Source organism: Aythya marila (assembly GCF_965140915.1).
Source record: "Aythya marila genome assembly, chromosome: 1".
In the NCBI taxonomy this organism is placed as follows: domain Eukaryota; kingdom Metazoa; phylum Chordata; class Aves; order Anseriformes; family Anatidae; genus Aythya; species Aythya marila.
This window is the reverse complement of record NC_139042.1, coordinates 94,268,737-94,280,777: the sequence shown is the minus strand read 5'-3', so window position 1 is coordinate 94,280,777 and position 12,041 is coordinate 94,268,737.

Here is a 12,041-nt window from a genome sequence, read left to right as displayed (position 1 = left end):
ACCTTTCTTACACTTAGGTTACTTCATACTGCTAGAGAGATATAAAAACAGATGAATGGAATTGAGAATAACACCCAAGATATTCTTCATTTCCTGCTTTCAATGGCTGTATGACTCTATGGAGCACTTGCTACTGGCTTTCACCTTAGAGGGTGTTATTTGCTTTAGTCATGTCACATTTAAGTGGAGTCAAAGTGTCTGTCTGACTTCCTACAACCCAGTTACTCTACCCATCACATCCACACTATGAACCAGACCCTGAAGGGTGCAGCTGGTCCCCAGCAAGAGGATCCCTCTGCAAGAAGCGGGAACACTTTGGATGAGATGCCATGCATAAATGCAAGATGATAGTGCTGATAGCATTCACTACCTTGTAGTTATGCATTGCAGGGGTCGGAGATGACTGAATGATCTCTGAAACAGTATTTGCAGTAACAGCTTTGCACAAAGAAGTCGCTTAGAGATAAAGTGGCAGTTAATTCAAAACAGAATTTCAGACTTAACTTTGCCTTTTTCCCCGTCTTTGAAGGAAATGAGAGGTGACACAATTGGATTAGATACACATTTTAGGCTTTTCAGAAAACAGGATATTATTTACCAAAAAGATTGTAATAGTTCCAAGCTGATAAATACAGTACATTGTTTTTGGCATGCATATCAATTCTTAAAATAAATATTATTTACAAGAAATTTTGTAGAAGCTTCTTTAGACTTTCCACAGTCTATTAGGTAAATATGGGCTTTGTAGCACTATAGGAAAATGTACATTTTTACAGAAGCTTTTTAAAGTTTGGCAACACCATCCAGCCCAACCCTCTTTATTTTATAACAAAGCTCTCGAGGTTCATTTTTTATGACTCAGTTGCCAAAGTCCACAAAACTTGTCCTACTCTTAACATGATGGTAAAAAAGTGAGGGAGATAGAGATATACTTTGCTTGGCAAATGAGTCAGAAGCAGAGATGTAAAAATGAGAGTGTCTGAAGTGAATTAGCTCCAGAAACCTGGGAGGAGCAAAGGACCCCTTCTTTCTCCAGCACCATGGTATCTGGGGTCACAGGAGTTGAAGATGTGTCTGGTCTACCACAGCAAGTGTGAACAGATCACTTGTAGAAAGCACCTCTGCTCCCATGTGCACACATACACACAAAATACATATACTATCTAGCATGAGTGTGTATATACAAATTTATGTTTTACACACAGGTGCATATCTCAATGCAGATATAGATATACGTATATATGGATAGATATATAGATATAGACTACAGTTAATTTAATTGGCTTTCATTTCAGAAACCGCTGGCAGCAAGTACAGTAGTTCTTCTGAAATGGACCACTTCTCTTGGCCCTCTTTTTCTAGCAGCCAGCTAGTTTCATCTTTGCTGAAGCTCTGTGAAATGCTTTATTTACTGTGGAACTACAAATCAGGAAGGATTCACCTGCTTTGGAGTGTGTGCCCAAAACCAGAACTGGCAGGACATCTTGTAATGTGCTGAGTCCAAATGCTGTCTTGCCAATGCTGGAATTAAATTGTCTCACTCCGTTTTGATAGCTCCAGATTCCTGGAGATTCAACTTATTGGAAATCCAGAGTGATTTCCATGGGTTAGGCCTGATGGCCAAGCTCCATAAAAATCGGAGTGGCTCACAGTGTTCTTCTGGACAGAGTGGGTGCCTTTTTGGCCAGCCTGTTTTGTCCAGAAAGATGGAAAGCCACGTCAGGACCCACTGAATAGCCAGGACCAGATGTTGACTGTTGAGTATTGTCCTTTTGCTGTCCAAAGTGAGCAGGTCTTCAGAAATCAGATGGGAAATCAGAGCTGTCCTCAGAGGCAAACTCAGGTGTGTGGCTCTCTGAGCTACCTGCTTGCAGTCTGTGTCCCTCATCTACACCTGGCTCAGTAGCAACTTGTTCACATTATTTGGTGGAAACCTTATAGATTCACTCAATATAGAGTGCTTTTCTGCTTCTGTTCTCCTGTGCAAAGCACCTCCAACTTCCTGTGTCCAACAAGTACAGGACTATACTAAAGGATAGCTCTTGGAAGTAGTCCTCTAGGGCATTTTTGGGTGACATTGTAGGTTACTGATTTGCAATGATGAAGAAATCTCACTACAGATCATCTGGGAAATATTCAAGGAAGCAATACAAAAAAAATAAAGGAAGTTATTGGACAGTACACATAGTTAAAAGCAGTATAGACAAGCAATAAACCAGGGCAATGTTGGGAAAATGTAAACAATCAAATTCTAAAGGAAAAAAAGAAGTGAAAGTATCTTGCAGAAAATTAACAAATCACTCCAAGACTGGATAGGCAGAGAAAGATCTAAATGAGGATCCTGAAAATGAGGCACAAGAGCAGTATGCTAAAGGTGAATTTTGGTGGAAATACAGTTGGGCCAATAATAACAGCAATTAAAAAAAAAAAAAAAAAAAAAAGTGAACCATATACCACAGAAGTGTGGAGTGAAGTAGTATGGAGGGAATATTTTGAAGCCTGCTGTAAAGAGGTTTAGAAGCTTGCAGAAGCTTCTGAAATGCAGAAACAGTAGACGTGCTTGAATGGGCATTAACTCAGTTTCTTCATCAGGAAACTCTGTTCCAAGAAAGAGTTAAAAGCAGATGTCCTGCATGAAGAGATAAATAGCACAACTGGCCTTTTAGAATCTGGAAGAACAAATTCTACCAAGGCAGAAAAAAATCTACAAAGGTATACTGGAGCAAGTGGAGGTATGAGGTAGCTGAATAAAGAAAATTGCTGTGTGAACCCTGAGGAAAAGAGTTACTTTCATTCCAAGCAATCCAGAGGTATAAGTTCATTGTCCTGATGAAATCAATTGTCAACAGGCTGCAGATAGCTGCAGAGTAGGTGGAAGATAGAGCATGACTTCAAATCAGGGTATGTTGCAGTGTTCCAGATATCTACTCCAGCAGTACTGGGAAAATTATGGAGAGTTGAGACAAAAGAGTGTCATTGTTTCTTCTGGATTTATCATGGCATTCAACTGAGGTATGTTATGAGAAGTAGAAGAGTCACAGAGAGTTCTACATAAATGCACTGATAAAAGCTGTTCTTGAAATACTGCACAACAGTGCCAAAAGGATTTATGGGGGTTAAGCAATTACTTCAGATAAAAAAATAGTGAATGACAAAAGAAAGTGAATTCAACATCCCTCTTTTTGCTTTTAATCAGGTATTACATATAGTGGATGTATTAGAGAACAAAGGCACTGTTTGCCTGGCATTAAGGTCCATATACAGGTGCAATTGCATATCTGACAGATATTCTCATATACCATACAAAACTAGAGGAATTATTTGTCAGTGATTGTCACATAGATAATTTAGTTGCAGCTTGAAAAAGAAGGTTATAGAACAAGCAGATTATTTTGCATACCTTGTAAGCTTTGTTTTTTGCTAGGCATTTTGTTGTGCTTGGGATTTAAAAGTATTGCATTAAAGAGTAATATTTAGTGTCAAATAGCATGTATCCAGACAGCACATGAACAGTATGACTTTATAGACTGAATAACATAGTCAACAAAAGTAGATAAACAGACACAAAAGGGCTGAAACTGGAACAAGAGCAGATGTAAAGTGAAATCATTTGAAGACAAATGAAGAAACTGGAAGGAGTACAGAAGGTGAAATCAAAGCATGGGAACAGCTAAACCTGAAAAGATTATGATGGTGGGAATAGCGCAGAAATCAAACAGATAACAGAATGTCAGAGATAGTCATGCAAATGCAGTCAAGGTCAGTTCAACAAGAAGCGGACTGAACTGGTTGGTCTGAATAGGTTCAGTGAAGTGGGCTGGTGCCTTGTGCAGGGAAGTAGTTAAACTGGACTCCGTGGAGGAACTAGCAGCAATGCTGTTCAGTTCCTGGTGTCTGCTGAGGTTCTGGAAGATGTAGGAAAAGAAGGCATATAAAGAAATCATGACAGATTCCCTGCAAAAATGCTGATGCATTAATTAAACCTTCAGTGTAACTTGTCTTTGATCATGTCTGTGTTTTACTGAAGCCATCCTATTTGCTTCTAGAAAACCTATTTCATATTTTCATGCAGTTTGTGCCTTCAAATCTGTGGTTGAAATCCCTGTAAGACCAGTCCATAGGAGATGAACTGAGATCTGAATATTAATGAACTACTCAGCAGTGTTAAAAGATCATATTGCAACCAAATTTTCTCTGCCTGCCACTTGGCAACAAATAAAGCTGCAGGCTGTGGAGTGTGCATTCTCATGGACTAGGACTACTGAAACAGATATATTTGCACTCCCAGAGACCTTAGGACAGCTCTAGTCTTTACTGTGGCCTATAGGGAGACTGGCTTTTCCTGTTGGTACAGTATCTTTCAGACATATTTTCTATGAATGATAAAATCAGGAGAATGCGTGAGGCTATATAAGGCCACCTGGGTGCTGTCTTAATAGTAGACATGGGCTTTTGTTTCAGAATTGTCTTTGGCTTTCAGTGCCGTTAATCATTTATGTTCTCATGCACAGTCTGTGGTCTTTAAAACCCTGAGAGAGCATCTTCAAGCACTGATGCCTGCAATTCAGTATCAATATCTACATTTTAACACTCCTACAAATAGGCTGCTTTTGAGAAATGCAGAGAATCTAATGCACTTGGTACCAACTTACCTAACCTTTTAGGAAACCAGCTAACTTATGGCAGTGGGTAGAAATACACATCCTTTTACTTCTTAACAAATAGCTTGAGAAAAGCAAGTATGCCGAGCAGGAGATACTCAAAGTGACAAAATAGATTGTTTCCTGTTATGTTGCCATGTTTTGAAAGCCTTACCTAACAGTAGTCAATAGTTGTCTCTGTAACACAGGAGTTCCTGGACTCTAACTTTCAGATATGAATATGATAGTGTCAACAATTCTCATTAAAAGAAGATTTTGCTCATTTTGGTATCTCCCCATTCAATCTCTCTTCTCTTTATCTGTTGCCATTTGCAAGCCTTAACAACCAAAACTTGCAAGCATTAACATCAGGAGAGCTCTGAATTGTTTTCCATTCTTCTAATTTTCTACTTTACATGATGGATGGTAGGATTTATTGTAGCTCAGAGGAACAAAGCAGTTGCTATATAATCTGCCCCAGGCAAGCTGTCGTGACAGCAGCCAAAAAGTAATAGCTGTGGTCCCTGAAAAGATTTTGCTTAGGCTTTATGAAAGAATTCACCTTTGGGGCAGGTAGCAAGAATGGAAAAATGCAGCCCCAAAGGTCAGCATTTTGCAATGCTTATGGTATATGAAAATAGGAGGTTACAATGGAAACTATGGTGAAATCACAGCGACAATGGGTGTGGACAGCACTCCTGTGCCATCTTCTTGTCTTGAAGCAATTATTTTCTTCCAGTGCAATATCATGGAATTATATGTCTTGCTCTCAAAGCTGAGTTCAGTAGATAAATTATGACTACTCTGCTTTCTACAAAATTTCATCTTAAAATTGAGTCTGTTTAGCACTGTCTGGACAAATGTTTGCACTTTGCTCTTGGAAAACGATTTCCCTCATCTTTTTTTGTAGTATAGATGCCAAGATCTATGTTGGAGAGAATAAGCTTGGGGATAGTCTTTGTACATACAACTCTGTACCTCAAACTCTGTACCCTTCCCTTTATTACCCTCTTTTGTGCACTTCCAGTAGTGTTGTAGGTTCTGTCAACCTCAATAGTTGTCTGTAGGCTCAACTCATAATCCCCTTTGATAAAATCTGGCAAACCACACATTTCAGTTCTTTTCAGTTAGCCAAAAGTTATTTTCCAGGAAGACTTATTTAAATGCACAAAAAGACTCTTTTAATTTGGCCTGCCTTTTTCATACTGTTTCCTGAGAGGTCATCTAGTCTGGGCATCCGAAGCTGGTAATAGTACTGCCATATTTTTGTCCCAGATAGTTCCAAGTTTGTACAGCTCAAAGAATTTCAGTAAGAAGAAGTCCAGAATGGGTATTCTCACAGGGCCCTTCTTGCTGCTCATGAAAATAAAATTCCAAGTAAATAAATAAATAAATAAATAAAAAATTCTGAAGTTGCTGCAAAGGGGATTTCCATTAAAACATTTCTGAGTTTCAAAGGTGAGGAAAAAACTAACCCAGCTGCTGGATTCTAACCCAGACTAAGAAATGTGTTTGACCATTAGAGATTGTGTCCCTATGGAGGAGAATTCACAGTGGGCTTTCTAGATTCAGTGACCCTAAATAACTGAAACCTGACTGGGAGAGATTTCTCTTCCCCTTTCTGTTGTCTGAGATGTGATCTTGAAGATATGTGATGGGACATAACAATGGTATGTCAAACATGTGAGTTTTTCTTTGGCTGAGGAGTGTTCTTCATGCCATAGAAAACACATCAATGGAAGGAAGGGATCCAATGGCTGAAAAGCTGTGGCTTTCCAACATTCCCCAGAAGGATTTCTGGTCATCAGAGTGGCTCTAACTGTAAATACTAAAATTCATACATCCCAGAATCATGGCTTGAGGAGAAGCCACAGGGATACCAGGGGGATTGACCATCCTGGATGATGTGGAGGAAAATGTTAGATCAGAGGAAGTATCTTCCTTTTCTAGTGGTCAATGGTTCTTGCCACTGACTGCTTTCAGCTCTGCTTCTCCCAGAATTCCCTGGAGAAACCATTCTGGACCATCACCCTTGGTCATCTCTTATGCCAGAAATCCTGCCTGTAGCTGAGGACAATTTCCAGAATTGAGTGCTGCAGAGCATTCTTCTCCATGACTGTGGACTTGTTCCTATTGCAACAAAACCAGTGTTGTATTAGAGTGACCTGTAGAGCTGTCTCCTCTCACTCTTATAGGAAGGAGTATGGAAGTGGTACAGAAAGCATCGTTGCCTGCTGGGGTACTACCAGCAATATGAGCAGATTATTCCCACAGAGAGATTTAAGTGTCCTGCTGGCTCACAAAGCAGCAAACCAAACATGCACCCACCACAGAATATCAGAAAGCAAAGACACATGGCTGGGTTCCAGGAATCTGAGGTGAATTTTGGCTGATCCTGACATCTTGACCAGACTGAGAATTTAAAATAAATAAATAAATAAATAGATCCCTCTTGGATCTGAAGCCCGTTTTCATTTTCACTCTGGTGTGCGGAAAGTCAGTTTGAATTTGAATTCCTGCTTATGAATCTGTCCCGTCTCTGGGCTAGAACCAAAACCGGAGGAGGCTCATTTCCAGAGTCAGGGAGAATGCAGCCAAAAGTGCATGGGAATGAGTGGCTTTTCTCATGGGGTGCTTTTTTCTCCAGAGCTTTTTACCACCTGGTCATTCTTTTGACATCTTGGGCGGTAAAGTAGTATGTCTGTACTTCTGCCATCAAGAAGCAACACCTCTGGTCAGAAGCTTAAATGTTGAAGATCAGGTTCACCATCAAAATTCTCTCTCTACCCTGACAGCAGCATTGCTGAGGCTTTGAAATCCTGAGCCAGTCAGATGAAGAACACCTTCCCTAATGTGAACAGATAAGCCACATCTCAGCAATTGCTCTGTTTACAAAGCCAAGTTATTTGAGCTGAAGTTGAAGCTTTTGAAAGCACTAACTGCTGCGGCAACACGGTTTCCAAGAAGGTCACTGCTTGCTTCATTGAGAACAGAGCTGGGCTCTTCTCAGCCAGATCCTTCCGTGTGAAATTCGTCAAGTGGAATAAAATCCCATTCCAATTATATGCTTTTCATGTGTGTAAATTTCCCTTAGGAACAACACTGTCAGCCACAGCCTTTCATAATGCAAAGAACATATGGTGGAGGGCTTGTACACAAACCACTGCTTTAAACTATGGCAGGCTAGGTAATGTGCTGTGAATTCCTTGGTACAGCCACTGTTGCAATGTCAACAAGGGGGTGACAAAAGAAAGAAGAAAGAAAAATATCAATCAAGGATCCTACCAATGCACACATGCAGTGAGAACATGGGTAATGATATCTTTGGAGTGGGAAGTTTCACGTGCCTGTTTGCATCAACATGCTTGGAGAACTGCATTTCCTAAAACACCTTCAGGTCCAAAATGTTAACTAATTTTGGAGGAATATGTGTAATAAATTCTATTTTATCAAGAACTCAGTGAATAAGCAGATGAAAGGTTTGATTCACAGTTTAGAGTTAGTTACAAGTAAATACTCTAATGCACACCAGAAAAATACCCAAAAAAGGAGACTATTTTAAAACAATTAAAGTAAACATACAGTAAAGAAAGTGCAAAGTTCTTACATGGACGGTTTCTCTGTGTTTAAAAAGATCTAGTTTTGGATTAAATTTGATTTCATGTATTCAAGTGTTGTGGTTTGGAAAGTATATATTTCTATTTCCATGCAAGAAAGTCAGTAAAATTTTAGCTGTAGGGGATCTTCTAATAAGGCTATAAGAAAATAAATTTTGTGTTACTTTCTTACTTTTTAAATTAAATTCTTTTTTGTGCACAGCAATGTATATATTTTTACCAGTTTTTAGCAGATGAATTTTAATTCTGGAGGTGTATCATACTGAATGACTAGGTATAATTCAAATAATGTTTGAGAAAATGGTATTTGGGCTTAGTTCTGCATTGTGTGCTACGTTTTGTTAGCATGATATGAATAGTTTCTGCTGCATAAGTTTTATAGTATTTGCTTTCAAATCAAGACAGATTTTGAAGTAATGAGCCCATAGACAATTTAAGCAGCATTCCAACCAGTTTATTGTTAACACTTCTATTAAATGAAGGCCTTGGTATTTTTGATGTAATTTTTCAAAAGCCTGTAATAAAAATATAAAAAATAACTTGTGTAGATTAAGGTGGAAAGCCAGTTGGTACATGCAGAAAATGTTAACTTCCAATAGTTTAGAATTGAAACAGAAAATAAGTGTTTGACATTGCTGCAGAATGAGGAGTGCCATGAATCATGGCAGAATGCTTCTGGCCTTGAGCCATCAGAACTGAACACTTTACCAAATTGTTTTGATTTGGAAGGTGCATTAAAAATAAACGCATTATTACAAGAGGTAATTTTTTGTGCTTTTCCTCCCTATCTTTACTTTAATTGTCATGAAATGCCTATAAGGTTTGCCTGTTCCATTATATCAATATTACAGTGGGAGTCTGCGTACTGAGGGACCACATATGCCATAATGTTAAGCACCAGTGTGATTTCTCTGGAAGCTGTGCTCCTTGGTCCTTATGAAGATCTGGACTAGGGAGACAAGTATTAGCTTTACACAAATATTTAGGTGCATAAAAGTACAAAGAGGTGTTTAGTTGTTCTTAGGTGATGTGTCTGCTCAGGACATCTTGAATTTATTTTGTGCAAGGTTCATTTCTAGTCTGGTGTCTGGTTTTATATAACAACACGTTTTTCTGTACAGCAACTTTTGCTCAGACAGATAGTGATAGGACAAGGGGGAATGTTTTTAAAGTAAATGAGGGGAGATTTATACTAGATGTTAGGAAGAAATTCTTTACTGTGGGGATGGTGAGGCACTGGAACAGGTTGCACAGAAAAGCTGTGGATGCCCCATCCCTGGAGATGTTAAAAGCCAGTTTGGATGAGGCTTTGGGCAACCTGGTCTAGTGGGTGGCATCCCTGCCCATGGCAGGGGGTTGGAACTAGTTGATCTGTATGGTCTCTTCCAACACAGCGTATTGATTCTGTGATTCTTTGATTATTTATATGATGCATGTGATGTTGTTTTTTTTTTTTTTTTATGTCATGAATTTGGAGTTCACAACAACTGCATTTTTTTTATTTTCTTGATGCTGAGAAAAATAGCTAATACTTGAAGTGTCACTGTGATTTTTCCTTATGCCTGATGGGCACATCCTTATGCCTCGAGGACACTGAACACTTGAGAAGTCCAGAGCCCTTTTTCAGTAAAATAATCGACTTTTGGATTCAAGATAAATGGGAGTAACAGGTCTGATGTGTAGGACTAACTTTTTCTACCCGGGATTCTAGTTTTATTGTCTCTTTTCCTAACTTCACTGTACACAAAGCCAACATAAGAGCTGAAAATGCCCTGAGCAAACCTCTTATCATTTGGGACATCCTGCTTGGCCTTATTGATCAAATAAGTTTGGATACGTATTTCAACTTATCTAATCCAAACTTTTGAACACTTACCTCTTATTACTATAAGGCCCAGGCTTATGGACTTTAGTACTGAGGTAAAACTGAGGAAACAACATGTGAGTTTACACATTTTGGAGGGTGTAAACTAACAAACGAACTTCTCCAGGGGTTTCGCTTGCCTAAGCAACAGTGTGGGAACAACCCAGGAGCCTGTGGTCACCCAAGGAGAAATGAAGCTTGTTTAAAATATTTTGCTTGTAACAAAGGGCATGTAAGAGCTGAGCACAGGCAGCTATTGCCAGGCAGCTAGGTTATGGCAACCTGTGTTCTGTTTTTCCTCTCCCCTTCTGGATGCTTGCTGGTAAGGGACAGCACACTTAAAGCAGAAGGAAAATGGGGAATGAGAAGTTGAAAGACTACTTCTTATGCCCATGAGCAGTGAGATCAATTCAGTCATCTCCTGAAGCTTCACCATAGCTTCCTGGGAGAGAGGTTTTGTATTTGTCATTTCCTCTTAAGATCCCCAGTCTCTCATGAGCTCTCTGTTAAATGAATGGAAAACTATGTTCAAAGAAAGGTATTGCCATTTTCAAGTCAAATGTGCAAAATTGAGAAATGCATACACGACTTAAATTTCATCCCTTTGTCCCACTGCTCTGTCTTCTGGAATGTGATAGGGATTCATGGGGTATTAGCAAAACAGCACAGTAATTAAAACCTGAACTGTGGTGTGTTTGCACAAAGTGTGAAAAGCTTCATTCTGAGCATATCCCAGTATTGCCCTCTCCTAACGATCCCTTACACTATAGCTGATTTCACACACACCATGTTGCTGTGGATGCTGATTTGGGAGATGTGTGGGACTAGCACATTAGAGTATCCATAATCAGTTATGATTTGTGCAGGTTCCCAATCTTTGCCAGAATAAAAAGAAAGTTGTGCTTGGGGAGTTTTAATAATGCAAATTCAGTTACAGTTAAACAAAATTTAATTGGATGGTGAAAAATAATTTCTAGTATAGGTGCTTCATCCATGACGTTTTAGAGGGCTCTGCAAATAGAAGAGCCTATCTGAAAGCAGAAAAAGATATTCACAAGCATTTATTTTATAATGAAAACTGATAGGAGCTGTTGCCATCTCCCTCATAGTAAATATAGAGAAAGAGATACCAGTGCAACAGGTTCATGGATTTGGGGAACAATCCAAGTCGTGTGAAATTCTTTAGTCTCTGGCAAAGAAAAAAAATCACATCTAACTGTTGTCTTTTTAAATGCAAAACAGCTGCTGCCTACTGGCACTGCCTGAATGCCTACATACTTTACCACATGAAGGCAGAATTCCAGCCTCCAGTTTCCTATGGTTGCATATCATGACATTATTCATGGCTGTTAATGAAATTTAAATGTCTCTTTACTGATTCTGCTGAGGAAAGGAAAGCTTTTGCTTTTGTTAATATCTTCTCTATGAATCTGAGATGGGAAGGATTTTGTTTGTAAACCACTCACCCTATGCTGATCTCCTTACCCCTGAGCAAAAAGAAGTGAGGGCAACCCAGCAACAGCTGGGCCATGGGATGTCTTTGTGAGTGATGCGGAACTACAGGTGTGCTGGACCAGCTTGTTGAGATATGTAATTCCTGGAAGCAGTATCTCTGGGAATATGGGCACAGAATGGTATCCAAGGACAACCATTGAACTCTGGCATGGTACCAAATGTAGTGTACAGGCTTTGTGATCGGAAAACCCTCACATCTCTTCCTCTCTGTGTTAAAGGTATCCAACTTTCCCCCAATCCTATCAGAACTACCTGTGTTTTCTATATCTAGAATGTAAGAGCTTTCCCCCAAATCAATCTGCTCTGTGTTTTTAGCATCTGATTTTATATGAGCAGAAAGACACTGAAGCCAACCCAGAATAAGTCATCAAAGAGGAAGAGTGTAGTGGCTAAACAGACTGGAAA